The following is an 18,933-nucleotide window of genomic DNA, read 5'->3' as shown; positions in this document are numbered from 1 at the left end:
CCCCGCCGTGGCCGCTGGGGGCCGGGCGGGCCGGGCCGCGCTGCGCCGCCGCCGGGGGACAGCGCCGGGCGGCGCCGTGCCCGGGCCGAGGACGGGGAGGCGATTTGAGCACCGCGCCCGAGGGACTGCGGCTACCCGGCCCCGCTGAGGGACTAGCTGGCGGGGGAGCCGCGGGGTTATTTCGCTGCCCTTGGCACCCTGATATCCCTCTGTGAGCCCTCGGGGCAGGGGATGCACCTGCCTGCCCTGCCAGCCGAGGGACAGGGGCGCTGGGCCCCGCCGTGCAGCCCCCGCGGGGAGGCAGCGGGGCCCGGCGGGGTGGAGTGAGGACACGCGTCTGGACGGCACCCGCCGCTGCTTCCAGAGGGTCCCCGGCATTCGCCACGGGGAGTAAGGAGGTGTGCAGGCTGCTGTGTGGTCCTCGAGTGGTAGGTGTTTCTGTTCCCTTGGGCTGTCACACCCCGAGATGGTCGCACATTTCTCTAGTGCTGCTTTCCTCTCATGGTCTTTTTATCAATCTTAGTATCTCTTCTTGTCTTCAACTAGAGGATGCCCACCTTTCTGAATCCACATCAAGTCTCCTTGATAATGATTAAGAGTCTCCAGAATTCTCTTTTCCGAATACTGTTTTATCCAACATATAAAGCACTTTAGTCTGTGGAATCTGTCTTAGCCACATTTATTTCTACTCTGAATTTATGGATAGATATCTTCATTACTTAAGAGAGAAGGGAGCGTCACCTTTTATTTCTCCCCTTCCAGTGAAAAGTTAGCTTCAAAGGAGTTAAGTTTTAAACAATTAAAAAAAAAAGTTCTATTAAAAAAAGAAATTAGCTGTCTTCCACCTAAAGGCTTCGGAATTTTCATTTGTGTTTATATATTTCCCTTAGTACCATAGAAGTTTCGTGCTGTGTTTTAATCTGTTTAAATTTTAAGATTGATTGTACTTATTCTTTCCACTGTGTTGCTTTCAGATGTTAGCTTTCCTGAAACAAATCTTTAAAATTGTTGTTTCAAGACTGGTGACGAACTAGCTAAGACTAAATGGTAAAGCTCGTGGCTAAAGAAAGAGATTTGGAATTTGGGCCTGAATGTCGTTGATTGCTCAAGGGATACAACAGATGAAAACTTAGCTGTGGCAAGCTGTGTTTTTTGTGACCCTCAAAATTAATCTCATTTCTCAAAATTAGAAATAAAACTGTGTCTGAGTATGTTTCAACTTGGAGAGGAATCTCATCAGCTTGTTTTGGTTTGTGTTTTAGTTTGGGAATAGGTTTCACTGGTATTGCTGGATGGTGTTATGGAGTGCCATGTGACAGATCCAAGTCCAGACTGGCTAATGAAATCACACAGCACTGTTTCCCTGACAGATCGATAGGCTTCAGATTGATACATACTTTTGTTTCATTATGTACTCTTGTCCTCTGTCTACTCAAAGGAAGCACCAGCATTATAATTGCATTTTAAACTATTGTAATGCTGTGCTGGGATCTCCTGAATTCACATTGGAAAATAACAGGCATCTCTGAGAGACCTCCATGTTTTGGTTACTGCTGCACTTGCCCCACTTATTTCCACTCAGTGCTAATAAATATAATGAAGCTGTGCATGGTAGTAATATTCACCAGCCTTTATCTTGCTTTTGCTAGATCTACTATTTCTATTCCATCAACATTATCTACTTCTAATCCTACTGACCAAAAAATGATTTATAGACTTGACTGACTTGCCAGAGTGAATATGTGTAGCTCTTCATTCAAATGTAGCATTCCCTATTTTATCACTGTCTTTCTGAGTTATTACAAACATTTACTGAAAGTCATGGGGGTGACAAAAGAATGTGGTATGGCTGCAGTATAATTTATAAGTTTAATTTATAAATCGTGAGATGAGGTGCTGCAATCCTCAAAAGATTATTATGCCTGAAAAGAAACACGGATCATTCTTGAAGCTTCATCTCTGCCACATTGTGAACTGGTGTCTGCTGACCAGTAGGGCTATGATGTCCTTCATATACACTCTAATTTACAATAATTACTAGATTTTTGAATGGAAAAAGCTTGCATATTGCTCACACGGAAGATCAATAAAGTAATCTTTGGGAGGCTCACAAAAGGTTTTGGAAACAATACTGAAACAGAAAAATTGTCTTTCCCATGGTTCCTCACTTTAGGTAGTGCGTAGTAAAGGTGCTGGGAGATTTTTTTGTTTGTTTTTTTTCCCCCAGTCAAATAGAAACACTGAAAATATTGAAAAATAATAGGTGTAAAACACTAACATTCAGTAATCCATTTGGCACATATTTTAATGTCATTAATGCTGTGGGAAGATAGCTTTCAGAAATTCCATGCCTTCACTGGAAACCATCTCAAATGTTAAAAAGGCACTGAGGTGCCTTGATAACAGCTCATCAAGCAGCAGCTAAGACTCATCAAGCAGTGACCAATTCTTTCACTATGATACTGAAAGGGAATGTGTAGGATGTTCTTTGTGACCATTAAGATGATACTCAGCTGTGTCCCTTTCCAATCCAGTTCATAAACCATCTTTTCACAAAAAATGAAACTAATCAAGATGAACAGAAAAAAACCCTGAACATTTAACAATACCAAAGTCGATTTCCAATATACATGTACATGTTAACCTGTGGATCTGAATAAGATGGAAGTAATGTTTGTGCAGGAAAACTGTTGAGGAATGAAAAAAATCTAAGTCTTCTCCATTAGTTGACAATATATGCCAGGTTTTTACTGAAACAATCAGTGCTTCTAGATGTATTTCTGTTCCTTGACTGCCAGACAGCAGATCCTTTTCATTATCTCTGGCAGTCAAGAGACTTCAATTATTTTACTCGGGTGTAATCTTGCAACACACCCATGCTTCTAGTCACATCCAGAGCATACTGACAAGACATACTTTACAGAGATAATTCCTAACTTCAGTATGAAGTTCAAGGAGGTAGCCACCTACTTGCTGAATAAGATGAATAAACACCTCAAAATTCAGCTGATGTCTGTTCTTTATATTCCTGTCCAGTTTTCAATGAAAGTCATAGCTCTTCTTTTTATCTTCAAAGTTTGGGGAAATGCAGGTCATGGTGTACTCCTCTGTAGAAATCAATACTAGCTGCCTCTCCTCTGTCACCTTATCGGGCCAGATCCTTCTGATGCTTCAGATCACTTTTTTTAAAATAGAATTAATGGACTGTTACCTGGCATGTTGCACACACCATCCATGTACCATGTGCCTAAATATGCAGCCCTTCTAACCAGCTCTGTGCAATTCTCTGTGTATGTTTTATATATGTATAAATGCTTACAAGAGTATCTGTTGTTGTGCTCATTTGTATTTTATTAAGAATGTTTGCATTAAGTCCTTCTCTAAAAATTTTAAGATTTGCCTTCCCTAAGAAAACTATCAAAATTGGGTGAGGAGAAAGGGTGAACAGATATACTTCTGATATCTGTTATTTTGACTGAGAATTAGTTAAAAGCTCTTCTTTTGGGTGAGACTTGCAGTCTTTTAGTGAGTATCTTGCTCAGTAGCTCATAAACATTGAAATTTTACATGTTTTAGATTGCCTATAATCGTTGATTTTGTTTACAGAAGGTGTTTGCTTTTTCCCAGAGAAAAGATCAGCAGTTTAGCTGATCAAACAGTTTTCTGCAATTTTTAAATAACCACTTAACTGCTACAGTTAACTGCAATTTAAGTAAATCAACACAGATGCTAACATTTTAAAGATAATAGGAATTTCTAGACTTACATTTAAAAGAATTGTCTTATATATACTTAAATGTCTTGTGAAAATATATTTCCTGCACACTGGAGATAATTTAATGTGTGATTAGCTCTTTCAATGCCTGGGCTTTCAGGATTGTGTACACATACCTACATTCAACAGGTCTGTTCAGGTGGTTAAAATTAAACATGTTATTACTCCTTTATTTTAGGGCCAGTGGTTAGCCAATATTTGAAAATTTGTGGGCTATTTCTCAGAAACATGATAGAGTCATGTGTGTTTTGATCTTGGCCTATTTTTATGCAGAGAATATAAACATATCTCATTTCCTTGAACACAGTAAGTCGTGAAATGAGTGACCATACTGGGCTGCTCACTCATAAAGCCAAGCCTGCACACAACCATGCCCTTAAAGTGGTTCTTTTACTTACACAAAGCAAAGGTTTTTAAGTGGCCCCCAATGCTGTACTGCACTGCGCAGAACTTGCAAACATTCATATGAAAAGGGGATCTAAGTAAAAGGCTTGGATGTCTGTTGAAAGATTTTTCATTAGCTTTGGACTAACTGGAGCTGAAGCTGAGGCCTGTCCTTACTTTTCAGTACTGATCTTGATCCTGATTCCTCTTCTGTCCATATCCTAAACACCTCTGACTGTTGCAGTCTTGCCTGCTTTTTGTCTGAATCCTTTTTTCCCATTTTTTCTGCTGCTTAATTATCTGAGCATTGTGTTGAAGACATTGGTGTGTCCCATTATACTGGTCCAAGGGACCCCTCAGGTGTCCTAACCCTGCTCTGATCTCTTGTCCTTTATTCATTCTCAACCTGGTTTCTTTCCCAAAGTCATCCAACTCCAGTCATAGACTCCAGTGACAGTCTTATCTAGAGTCTTGTTCAGGCCGAGCAGCAAGTGTCCTGTTTACATATTCCCAGTGGTTTTTTTACTGTCTCCTTGATTTCTGATGTCCTTGCTTCTTCCTGGCATGCAGCATACAGTTCCACCAAAGGAGTGCATTTGTATTCACACTTCATTGTACAAATCTCAGCTTACAGGACTGAGCACCTCTTTCAGCCTTGTCATGCTGATCCACAGTTTGGAAGATAGTTTCTATTCTTTGCCATTACTAAGCTAGCAGGCATTAAAGTATTTCTTCACTCCCCCTGAACAGAAATTGGATACAAGGATAGATCACAACTATATCAAGAACTGCCCACCTCATAAATATATCTAGCTTACAAAATTCCAAATGCACTAGTCTTCACAAAAGTGCTTAATAATTACAAAAATAAAATGCCTGGCCTTTGCACTTGGTGTGTATTATTTGTTGCTCATAATCATTGTTAGAGAGTAAAGAATGTTCTAGAGGCGAATTTCTATATGTCCTAATTGAACTCATGTGAAAACAAGCTGTGTTTAAGTTGAGAAGAGGAACTCTCTGAGGAACACCCTGTCATTATACCTGACCAGATCGTGCTTGTTCAGGTGGATGATTACATCAGATTTTCACGTACTTATTACAGTTAGCTACATTAGCAGGCAGTATGTGATTCTGAATGAGACTGAGCCTGAAATTACGCAGATCTTTCTCACTGTAATGATTCATCAGGTAGGATTTGTTTCAGCTTTCTGATTTATCTTTTTTTTATTATTATTATCCCGCTCTCTGTAGTGATGACAGAGCTGTGCTGGAGAACAGGCAGAAGTTACTGCTGGGAGCCACTGTCAATAAGCTCAATGCAGGCAACTTGGGCCTGACAATGATTCATTGATGATCAAGTGCAAAAAACAGCTCCATGAGACCATCTGAGCAAGCCATTTTCTGGGGGACAGAGCAATTTGCTGACATTATCATCGCTTCCTGTAATTTCTTACTTCGTTCTGAATTGGTTATTTACAGTATTGTTTCTTGCTGGGGCAGGATGAACCAGGATGTCCATATAAAGAGAGCTTTTCCTGCACAGTTTTCAACCATGAGGAAAGGTTGTCATTGTCTTGGATTTCCAGACAGGGATAGATGAGCTGTGTTGTAGGTGTTTCTGTTGTCATGATTGATTCCTATGTTATGGCACTCCACTGTTAAAGAGATAATTACACAGACATAGGATAGTTTTGTTATAACATTTGATATTAATTATAAAATATGTATTTCTTATTATTGATTGACTTCAGTGATATGGAAGGATATTGGTAAAATAAAAATTGACTGACCTAGGCAGGTGGTGATGGAAGAGAAGGACTTAGTCCCCCTTGCCTTTCATGAAGATGTAAATGTAGTATGTGCTCCCTGCTTACAAGTATTACTGTCAGGCTGCGGAACTCATCTTTCAGTTTAAGGTTGGGCCACAGGCATCCTACAATTATCAGTTCTACTTGGCAACAACCTTGTCAGCTCCCTTTTGGTGTTCATGTATTATCAATAAAATAACACTAGTTTCTGAAAATGACCAGTTCCATTTACATTTCATAATCTGTTGAAAGGAAAAACGTTTGTGACTGAGTAAGAGAAGGAAGAAGCTGTCAACCCTGTTTTGTGATTACTGCCCACAAATGTTCTCACATTTTGCTTTAAGAAAGTGTTCTGACAAAAATATTAGCACTAATAGTACAGTATACATATGTTCTCAGAGTATAAATAGTGCAACTTCATCTCATGAGATAGTTCAGGCTCTATCCAATGACTTTAATGAGGTTTGAGGTTGCTCAGCATCTCACAGCAGGCGCTCAGCACACAGGAGGAAGGAGACATGGTGTTCACGTGAGGTAAAAAGCACCGTCAGTACTCGTCCGAGCCAACAGGAGTCACAGAGCCTTGGTGCCTGCAGTGTCAAACCTTTCATTCTCCAATGAACCCCGAAAAACGTTTCTTTCTCTATCACAATGTATTAGCATACTCCAGCTGACGCATCCTACAAACAGCAATATGTATCCTGCTTTTACAGAAGAAGCAAAACTCTTTTGCCCTAACTTTGATGTCTGCATTACCTTTAGTTCACTGTTCAAGCAATAGAGAGAAATACTTCCAAAGAACAACTTGTCATTCAAATGTAGCTGCTGAGCACACTTGAGGTGTCTGCTGTCTTTTATTCAGTCTTTAAAGGTTTCTTTTTTATTACATTATGTCTTACAGGGGAATTTTTATCAGTAAAGTTGACAGAAAAAAATCTTATTTGTAGGCCACCAAGGAGAGATGTGTCTACTCTTATGTAAATTGTGGATTTTTAAAATTAATATTAACTTACAAATGCAGATGCCATCAAGGTGATGTGTTGTGTTCAAGATTATTAAATGGATACTCCTTCTAAAATTGTGATGTTTTGCAATTTTAACACTACAGGATGAAGTGGACACCAAGAATACTAATGCATTTGATTTAGAGACATTGATAGGCTCCTGACAAGTCTGAGAGTAATTTCAGGGGAAAAGTCAGAAATGGGAATTAAAAAGGAGTGTCTTTTACTAATTATTAGTAATTAGCTTATTTTAGATATTCCACTCTAATTTTTTTGTGTCCTCTACAGTTTCATTATTTTCTTTTTAATCATTCACCACAGTTATTATCTATCAGATAAAGAAACTCAGGAAACGTTGCTAACAAGAGCTTACCATTTCTTTTTAATGTAGTTGAATAACTCTGTTGAGGTCACTTTAGTGCATGAATGACCAGTTTCTGAAAGCTTTCACACAATCTGTTGTACGCTGAAGAAAAAAATGTACTTCCTCATTGAATACCATTTATTCTCTAGGAGTAACATATTTCAGGTCTGGGAGGCTTGCTTATATATATTTTGTGCTAATGGTTATTAAAAAAATTATGCAATACAGCATAAAATCTTACACACACACATATATATTATATATATGCATACATATATATTATATCTATTATATAGTTGTATCATATAAATGTATATATATAATATTTATACATAAGTATGTATAAATATATTTATAATATTTAAGCATGCACATACAGATATATTCCAAGTTATATCTGAGAGCTCTCTCTCTCCATCCCCCTACACAGAGTGAAAAATTTTATCTCAAGTTCCTGCAGTCTTTTTCCTGTAGAGAAGGAATTCATGAGTATAACAAAATTCACCTGTACATATCCTTTGAAACTCTTCCTATTCCACCAAGTCACAGTACTAGAGTTACATAAAAAGACAAAGACTGTTCTTTCTAGATTTCAGTCTTTATATGTAAGAGAGAGGAACTATGATTTCTGCCCTAAATCTTTTCTGCATACAATATGGCTAAAAAAGAATATTTAGATATTTTAAAAAGTAAGACTAATAAAAGAGCTACTGCATTATTTGTTACAAGATTCATGTAACACACACATTTATTTGTGTAAGTCTGTTCAATTGAAAAGCATTATGACATTTTTTCTTGAGGATTGCAACCATGCAACTTAAGTAATACCTCTAACCAAAACTCTAGAAAATCTTAAATTCATGTATAGAGTTTCATATTAAACAAGGATTTTTTTCACTGGAAAGTTTATATTTTTTTACTGTTATTTATCAAAACCTAATACATACATTTTTCTATGTGAACGTGCTGCCTATATCACAGAAACTGTCAAAGATATAGCTAAATATAACAATTATTATCTTACTTATTTTTCAGTGGTGTATATGTAAGACAAAATCAAGATACTGATGGTCCCAGGTTTTCCCTCCAAATCTTCCCAAATAAGTTTGAATTTGTACAGTTTCTTGATGAGGATACAAGGAAGGACAGTTGTCGATTCTCTAGCAAGACACATTTTGGTCATTTGCCAAAGCCTTACAAAGGTATTTGTGCATTTGTTTTCTAGTTAGTTTATGTTATGATAGTATGATAGTAGTAAAACTTTAGAGTACAGACAGTTCTTATAAAACTAATAATAGAATCTATGAGGAAACTGCTTCATTATGATTACTCAAACCTATTTTGTCTTCAAAGGTGGTGTTGTGGATTGCTGTACCAGTCAGTAATGACCAAACTTTTGGTAATCTTGAATTAAAAAGGGTTTTTTCACTATTGTATCCTGTAAAAATCGTCGTGCTGTTATAATTCTGTGTCTGTTATAATTCGTGCTGTTATAATCCTGTACCCATGGACAGCGTCTGGCAAGCTTTAGTATATGATTCCAAAGCTAAATATTGTTAGCACCACTGAAACAGAATGATGAAGCATTGTTACTTGGTGGATGATAAAGAATGGGAAATCATAAATTGTAGAATCATAGAATCATTTGGGTTGGAAGAGACCTTAAAGATCATGTTGTTCCAACCCCCTTGCTGTGGGCATGGATGCCACCCACTAGACCAGGTTGCTCAGGGCCCATCCAGCCTGGCTTTGAACACTTTCAGGGACGAGACATCCACAACTTTTCTGTGCAACCTGTTTCACTGTTCCACTGTTTCAGTGTGTCTCACCACCCTCATGGGAAAGAATTTCTTCATAATATCTAATCTAAACCTACTCTCATGCAGTTTAAGTCCATTATACCTTGTCTTATCTCTACATGCTCTTATAAAACGTTCTTCTCTTGTTTTCTTGTAGGCCCCGTTTAGTTACTGGAAGGTTGCTCTATGGTCTCCCTGGAGCCTTCTCCAGGCTGAACAAACTCAACTCTCTTAGCCTGTCTTTGTAGGAGAGGTGCTCCAGCCCCCTGGTTATCTTTGTGACCCTTGTCTGGACTCACTCCAACAAGTCCATGTCCTTCATATGTTGAAAATGAGGGTTACATTTCCCCTTTTCGAGTCAGCGGCAACTTCACTGGACTTCAACTTCTCAAATATAGTGGATAGTGGCATAGTCACTTAATATGTCAGTTCCCTCAGGATGCTCAGGACGTGCAGACGCGTCTCATCACGTCCCATGGACTTGTGTACCTTCAGATTACTTAGATGGTCTTGAACCTGATCTTCTCTTTCAGCAAGTGGTTCTTCATTCTCCCAGTCCCTGTCTTTGCCTTCTGTAACTTGGGTGATGTGGCTGTTGCACTTGCCAGTGAAAATTGAGGCAAAAAAAGTCATGGAATACTTCAGCCTTCTCCATATCCCAGGTAACCAGGTCTTCTGTTTTCATCTGGAGAGAGCACACATTTTCCCTATTCTTTCTCTTATCACTGACATACCTGTAGTAGTTTTTCTTGTTGCCTTGATGCCCCTGGCCAGATTTAATTCTATCTTTAAATCTATCTATTAGCTTTCCTAACCTGAACCCTGGCAGCTTGGACAATTTCTCTGTATTCTTTTCAGGCTATTTGTCTATGCTTCCACCCACTGCAAGGTAAGTTTTTCCAGAAGCTCCTTATTCATACATTTGTCTCCATGTGTTTTTGTTTGACTTACTCTGTGTTGGGATGCCTCCCTCCTGATCTTGAAAGAGGTAATCCTTATTATCAGTTCATGGAAAAATTGTTTTCTTTAGAACCCTATCAGAATCCCAGTGCCAATAGAACTGTCTGAATGAGAATTACCTTGACAAATTAGAGGACTGGGCAATCACCAACCATGTGAAATTCAACAAGGGGAAGTGCCAGATTTTACAACTGGGACAGGGCAACCCCAGATGTTCGTACAGACTGAGGAATGAGATGCTGGAAAGCAGTGTCACGGAAAGAGACCTGGAGGTCCTCATCAGTGGGAAGTTGAATATGAATCAGCAGTGCCCTCGTAGCCAGGAGGGCCAACCATGTCCTGGGGGGCATCAGGCAAAGCATCACCAACCAGGCAAAGGAGGGGATTGTTCTGCTCTGCTCTGCACTGGAGTGGCCTCACCTTGAATATTGTGTGCAGTTTTGGGCACTGCAATATAAGAAAGATATTAAGCTGTTAGGGAGCATCCAAAGGAGGGCAGCAAAGATGGGGAAGGGCCCTGAGGGGAAGCCGCATGAGGAGCAGCTGAGGTCAGTTGGCTTCTTCAGCCTGGAGAAGACTGACAGGAGACCTCATTTTAGTCTACAACTTCCTCGTGAGGGGAGGTGGAGGGGCAGACACTGATCTCTTCTCTGTGGTGACCAGTGACTGGACCTGAGGGAATGGCCTGAAGTTGTGTCAGGGGAGGTTTAGGCTGGATAGTAGAAAGATGTTCTTCACCCAGAGGGTGGTTGGGCACTGGAGCAAGCTCCCCAGGGAAGTGGTTACAGCACCAAGGCTGACAGAGTTCAAAAGCGTTTAGATGATACTCTCGGGCACATGGTGTGACTCTTGGGGATGGTCCTGTGCAGGGCCAGAAGTTGGACTCGATGACCCTTGTGGGTTCCATCCAATTCAGTGTAATCTGTGATTCTGTGATCTTTGGTAATCATTAGGTCCAAAAAATTTGCTTTTTCCTGTTGCTCTGTCTAAACCAAATCATCCCAACTGTATTTTTCTGGTGTTTTCTCTATTGCTCTTTACCTTTTCACTGAGACAGCCCCAAATGGGGTTCTGGTTAGGCTGAGGTGAGCTCCAAGGGAGGGAAGAGAGGGCCAGTAAGGCTTGACAGTGCCCTCAGTGCCCTGAAAATAGAATAGGGCTTCCCCATAGCTATCCGTGTATTTAATTAGCACTAACTTAAAGAACTTGTACCCACATGGCTTAAATTTCTCCTTCTCTTGAAGAGTTACCAACTTGATCCAGGTGGCCTCTATGACCTCTGTGACCTCTGTGACAATAAGAGTAGATATATGACAGAATGGCACAGTATCTTTTCCCCTCCTCAGCATCAATGGCAGTCCCATCAACTAGCATATATGGGTGTCTAATGTAAAAATTTGGAGGTCAGGATTTTGGACAGGTATAGTATAGAAATACCTATATCCCTGGGCACTGAAATATCTATTTGACCTGAAGGAAAGCCATTTATTGAAAAGACACTTCAAGTGCTTCCATCTAAACATGGATGTTTTGGTACTGCATTTTAATTTTTTTAAGTTCGGTCAATGTCTGCCTTACAAACATGTTGCTTATTTTATCCTTAGAGGGGACATCTTTCCTTTTTTTAACTGTAATTAGAAATATGTGAGCACATATAGGAGAACAAGTCTGACTAACCTCAAACAATTATAATCCTAAAAATTAGTTTTCTGACACTAAAAAAGGGCTGAAATTGTTGGTACTTTTAATTTTCTGATAAGCTTCATCACAATCAGAATTACTGTCTAAAGCTGTAAAATTAGATGGTGTACTCCCATAGCAATCCAATAACAATGAAGATTACTTCTGAAGTAGCTAATTCTTTTTTTTTTTTAATTCTGAATGCATACATGAAAATATGACATTTCCCTAAAACTAGTCAGAATTATTTCTCAAACAGACAAACATTTTGTAATATTTTATTACCAAAAAGGTTTCATGGGTTAAATGTTTGAAAAGGAGAGACACTATAATTTATTCACACTTAGTCAGGTAGAATTTATTCATACAGAGTAAATCAACCTATAAAGTCAAGATGAGACATACAAACTCAACTCAGTAAGGAACTGAATAAATAAAAAAATGTTGATGTCACATTTTAGTAGTTTATGGGAAAATTAATTATGTATACCTGAGACATTTGGTAATCTTTTACCCCTTAAGATTTTTTCATACAATCGAATAGAAGGAAAGATACCTGGGAATATCTAGCCCTATTGCCGAAGAGCTCTGAGATGAAATTGGTCCCTATTCTCAAAGCAATATTTGAATAGAGTATAAATGAACCAAATAAGTCTGTTGTTTTCTCAAATGAGGCAATAAATGCTGATGTCTTGGAGCGCAGAAACAGTAAATTTATTTTCACATTTGTGAAATGGCAAGCATTTATTTGAATGCATGTCATTAAGGCTAAGTGAATGGTCTGTAACCAGACAGAAACAGGAGAGCTACCCATTCAGAATTCAAGGGCTTAAGCTGTACTACTCAAGACAGAATCGCACAAATATTTCTGAATATTTTATGATCTTTAGGAATGAACACAAGTTCATCTATATGCTAGTTACATAACACTGTCACTCTTATGAAAATAGAAAGTACTAAAACTTCAGCTCTGAAAAAAGTATAGCTGCCCACAGTGTTCCAGTTTATGGGTTCAGTCCTCCAACGCAATGAGCACTTTGGTCTCGGTCCAGCAAATGACTCGTACATCTGCTCAACAGTATGCACGTGAATAACTGTCTTATGCTAAACTGCTACTATAGCTAAATAAGAGAATCACAAGGTCCTGATATCATAGATTACATCTCTTCCTCACTCTCTGTATGAAATGTTAGCATTACGCTTACCTAATTCACTGAGGTTTTATGCACCACCATTCATAAAAGTTAGTCTATAATGTGCCGTATTCCAGTGTGAGAGGACTACAAAATGGATAAGAGGATTTTTTTTCCTCTTACCGGTTTCTTCGAGGAGGAGATGCTTAAAGGGATTATTGGAAATTGGAGCAGGTACTAAAGGAGCTGTAGCTGCTTTCTCTCCCCTAACTGTATATGATGCAATGTATGCTGGACACCATTTAACTGGGAGATGTTGCCTCTCCCTTCTTCTCACCTCTTTATGGGCCTTTGCAGAAAGGGTGAATGCAAAGCTTTTCACTATCTTTGCTGGTTAACAGATTGAGGCAGTTGCAGTCAAAAAGGCTTATGCTGCACTCATTGCTCCAACATGTTCACCTTCTGAGCTTCCAAAAAAGTTCCGTTTGACCCAGCCAAGACTCTTGCCCATGGCAGTATGATTCCTTTTACCTCTCTTCTCCTCATTTGGCCTTTTAACATCAGAAATAGTCTGAAATCCATGTCAGGTTTGGCTTTTAGTGATACACAAGGTAATTTATCATCACATGAATTGTGCTTTGTGATGCACATTATTATTACTAATACTTCATCAACATCTTGCGCATCTCACATGATGAATGTGGGCTAGTGCATTATCCCATTTTCCGTGTGCATCGTGAAGTTGCTCCCTTCAATCAGCATTGTTGCAGTGTCAGTTATTTGCTTTCTTGCTATCTATCCATCCGTGTATAATATGACACATTTCCTACTCTAATCTCAGTATGAAAACACCAAAAGAATTCATACATCTCCGGAGCACCATAGGTTACTTTTTACCTAAAACAATGTTCAGATGGCTGTCACAAAGAAAGTTAAAGTGAAATGTCAAAAGCTGTAAGGATGAAAGGCTGCACATGGTAGATACAAGATTCAGTGCACGGCAACTCCCTCTTAATAAACAAGCAAAGATTTATTGGAAGGAAAATTTCCCTGCATTTGAAATTTAACTGCCAACCATCCACATCCTACACGTAACTGTCAGAAAGGATGTCTAAATCTGTCCTCATTTATAACATGTGTTGTGACAAGATTTGACAGTCTCTGAAAGGGCTATAATTGCCACCTAAACATCCAGCATTTTGTCAACTGCGATCATGTTTAGAGAAAGCATTTATTTCACTTTAAAAAAGCTAGCTTTTTTTCTTTCTTCTGAATGAGATGACAGATTTTTTTTTTCTTTTCTCATTAGAGGTTGCAAGTCAGATTTAAGGGGTTTTTTTGTTCCTTTTTTCTTTTCAGTTTTTTTTCCAATGATGGAAGTTGGAACTTTTCAGATTAAAGGAAGATTGATTAGCTTAAGGAAAGCAATAGCAATTTAACAGAAATATCATACGGATGTCTACTGACACCAGTGAAAATTTCTGAATATCAGGCTGGTTTTGATAGGCACTTTCTCCTGAATATCACAACAAGAACCTAGGTCAAAAAGTGGGAAGAGTACCCTGATATTTGCCATTTTGTTACTCTGAATAAATGTCATGTAGTTTTAATCTGGTGCATGTAGTCATCCTAATGTGACCATAAACGTTCCTACAGGATAGAGATGGGAGCTGCTGGTGATATGCTCCCATCCTGTGATGGAAGCTGTTAGTGTGAGAGCTCAAAGAACATTTTGGATGAGGGAAATGAGACCTGTCTCTTGGGCATTGACAGTCCATGTAGTTAGAACTGCAACCAGTGCATAACTAATTAACTACCCTGGAGGTTCAGTAGTACACAAACTCTTACCAGGTCTGTGACTTATTTGTAGTTTCTTGAAGTACTGAGCATGAAAAGTCCCTGCTACCATGGCGATCACTCCCCAGCAGTATTGCTTTAACTCTGGCAGCATTCATGGTTCTTCTGTGTTTATTTACTGAAAACAATCCAGCAATCAAATTTAATTAACAGGAACATTCATAAAATTAAACAACAATCTGCACTTTGGAGAGGGTGGGTACTAGAACTGTTTTTCATATGTGATGGATGCAGCAGAGACTTGGCAGCAGGACTGTGTGCAAAGTCCTGGAGGTCCCCATTTCCAGACCTACTCGTGCTTGCCTGACCTGCCCTTGCCAGGTGCACTATTGGTGGGAAGTGTTTGTCACCTGGCAGGTCTGTACTGTGTAAGCATGAGGTTTTTGAGGAAGAACACAGTAAATTCTTCCTGTGTTGGCTAAAGGGGTCAGTAAAGGTACTAAACATTTCCTCTTGACTGGCGCTGGACTTGGAAATGGACTGGGAAGCCAAAATAAAAAGATTTGCTGTACACGTAAGAGCACAAGTTTACATTCAGTCTTAATTGCAAGACTCCTACACACTATATGCTTTAACTGCCAGTTAAGGATTTCTTACACTCCAATCACAATCATTATTGGTTCCTTCTTACACAGTTAATTATTCATAATGGGTGTCTACAGCGATTTCGTGCTAGAAACCTGAATGTCAGATAGGATGGCCACACTGTGTGGTCAATTCAAAGCTTAGTTTCAGTTCAAACAATAAATCATAAAATAATAATCTGACACCAGATAGTCAGTTTAGAAACAGGAAGAGGCTCACAAACTAGTAACTGCTATTCCCCAAATGCATTTTCTTAATATAACTGGAAAGGATAGTCCAACATCCATGACTGCTGCAAGGCATTCAATAAAACATCAAAAGATGCTTAAAGGAGGAGAACCAATTTATGCCTTTATCAGCTTTTACAAGTTTACACTGAGGTACTTGCAACCAGTACATTATGTTAGGAGTATCCTTAAACAATGGAAAAACTTATTTCAGGAAGAAAGTAAATAACTGATTCAGGTCTATGATCCATTTATACGCGCACACAAAATTACTACTTCTGGTTCATTTAGATTTGCCCTAAGTTCATATCTGCCCATAAATCACACTCAGCTGGAGCAATTAATAATGAGGGTGTTGAGTGGCATTGCTTTTTTTCTACTGTCTCAGATTATATATCCCTTATCTGCTGAGAACTTTCTAACATTCTTGTTTCAGTGAAGTTGCTTGCTTAGCAAAGCCAGTCTCCTACCTCCGTGCTCAATTCTTCTGTTGTATATAATGCAATGAACTTCTGAATTCTACCCCTAAGCAGCTAGTGGGGTCAGTGGAAGCTGGAGGAGAAAATATTAGAAATATAGGACAAATCTGTGTGCTAACATTATGGTGAGATATCCAGCAGCTTCAAGTGCCTTTGTGACTGAAGACAGACGGACTTCTGAGGCTTTGCCAGCTAGTAACATCTTCCAGAGAAACAATATTTACATCATCTCTCCATTTATCTCTACTATGCAGCTTTTAAACATTAGCATCCTGAAGAATTAGCATCTTGAGAAAAGTGCAGAGGGAAGTTGGAAAAGAGAAATGCTGGTATAAGAGGAGGGAATGGAAGTATTTTCTGTGAGATGAGGGTAAGAAAGAACCACTTGGAACACATGTAGAAAGCTTGGCAAGTTTAAAAAAAGGATACTTGGCTGGAAAAAGGGTAGGAAGTTCTTGACATGTAAGTGAACAGAAGGAGGCAGAAGATTTCAGGAAATCTTTAAAGTGGATGGAAATGGGAAATGGCACACTGGGACCTGAGGGAGTCTGATAAATGCAGTGCTCAGGACTTTCATCAACAAAGTGAATGATGGGGCCCTTTTTGATCTCAGGTTTTAAAAAGCTGACATTTGTGGTCAGAAGAATTATCAACAAGTATCTGTAAGGAGAATTGATAATAATAAAAAAAGACAGATATTTTACAAATTTTAAGTAAGTTGCCTTTCTTTTTAAAGGAAAGAAATAAAGTTCTGCTTTTTCCTGGTAAACAATTAACAATTTAAAAATTTGACTGAAGTTTACCTTTCTAATCCACTGTAACACCAGTTCAGTATTGTAATTAAACAAAGCATTGTTTTTTCTTCTCTGTCTTTTTGTTTTTGTAATTCCTTGGATATGTCTACTAATTCAGACAGTATCTAACCCTGCAATGGAAATACATCTGGGAGATAACAGCAAGCAAAAGGAGTTTTTGAGAGGGTTTTTTTTAAAGGTATACTTTTATAAAGGTATGCAATTAATATTAAACTGTACATCATGCTTCCAAGCCTTTCCAGATGCTAATTTGGAATTCCCTTTGGGGTACCTGTGTCTAAGTAGGAGAAAGGTAACTCTTAAGTGTGTGACCCTATGCAGCCAGGTCAATGAGCACAATTATTCTATGTCTATCCTAGAATGTCATCCTAATGTCAGAACTAAATAAAGAGGTTTGAATTTGAGTGTAGCTTCCACCAAAATTTTAACTATGTAGATATGAAAACTTTAAAAGAAACCTTAAAAAATACAGTGAAAATTCCATTACCAACTCCAGGAGAATTTTAATGGCCATAGTCATTAATGACAAATAGTGGCTGTCCTAATGTTTATGTGCTAATTACTTCACTGTCAGAGACTTAAATAATCAGTGTTCACATTTTGCTTTTTAGATCAGAAACATATTACGCCTTTTTTTCTGAGTCACCTTTTTCTTAAAACTGAACAACAGGCATTTGGTTGTAAAAATAAGACTAGAATAGCTGTTTTGATGCTCAAATGGAGGGAGTTATGCAGCTCTGAATGCTAATAAGCTACAGGTAAAGAATGTTTCCTCTTGTGGGAGTTTGCTCAAGATAAAAATAACCAGTTGACCTGCCCTCATCACAATAACATTGTGGAACTTGTTCCTCCTTGCATGACTGAAGAGCAGGTGATATAGTCATACATTTTAAAAAGAAAAGAGGCTGTTTTTTTTTCATCTAGACTGGCTTAATGCTAGAATACCGTTATTTATGTATCTGATGTGGGAAACCTGCTTTGCAAATTTGCACATAAAAATCATTCAAACATGAAAGTCAATTCAGGAACTCTCCAATTGTCATTTGTAACAAAACACCTCTGTATTATCTATGCTTTGCATTCTCTTGTGTTGCTATGATACAGAGATGCTAACTTTAAGTGAAATGGTGCCAACAGGCTAATGGCCATGAGAGGAGCACAGAGGGCCTGGCATTAGCTGTCTGTTAGGAGGTATATGAGAAGGCGCTTGTCAAAGGCCTCAGCGGAAAGTCCTTGCAAGAAGGCTTCTCCAAGTGAGATAAAAAGCTGATCTTGATAAAAAGGGAAAGAACAGCTTGTCCTCTAATCCTCACAAATGTGTTGTAGAAAAGCAAAAGACCTGGGAAATACATACAAAGGACAACAATAAGATTTTCAGATTCAGAATGGGCCAATTATGGGCTAAAAAGTAAGAAATTGCACTTAAATGAAAACATGTTTATCTCTTTTGGCTGTTTCTTGAATATGTTTGCCCCACGTTAATTCTGTCATTATAGAACGACTTAGCTGCTGTTTTAGAAAAGTTTCACCTTCTGTTTACTCATTCAGTTGCAGGGAACACAGATGTGGTTGTTTATTGTTCTTAAAGACAGTGATGGTGGTGTTCTATGACTATAAAAAGATGACTATATAAATACACTGACAACAAAAGAATGCAGTTTTTCTCTCTAAGATTAAACTATTTAATTGAAAAACAGTTAAATGGATACAAGAGCTTGGTTTGTCTTTATTACACCCTCAGGGTTCTATGTGAAAGGTGATAATCTGGAAGTGAAAATTTTGAATACCCCATGTCAACAATATTAAATGTAATGTATTTTGTTTTCTGCAAAATGCTTTACATGCTGGATTTTAGAAAGTAAAATATGTATCACAGAAAAATAGGCCAGCTGTGAGAGAGATTTTGCTTTGCTGTTGCTCTCTAAAACCTCTAAAGGAGACAATTACACAACCTCCCATGACATCTATTCTAGTACTTAGCAATCCTTACCCCAAGAGTGGCCTTGTCTAATTTAAACTTTCTCTCCTGCTGCTTTGTAGAAGTACTGAGGCAGTTCAGTGAC

The sequence above is a fragment of the Corapipo altera genome, unplaced genomic scaffold, assembly GCF_003945725.1.
Source record: "Corapipo altera isolate COAL_440 unplaced genomic scaffold, ASM394572v1 44, whole genome shotgun sequence".
Lineage (NCBI taxonomy): Eukaryota > Metazoa > Chordata > Aves > Passeriformes > Pipridae > Corapipo > Corapipo altera.
The sequence above is the reverse complement of the archived record's forward strand: the minus strand, read 5'-3'. Positions refer to the sequence as shown.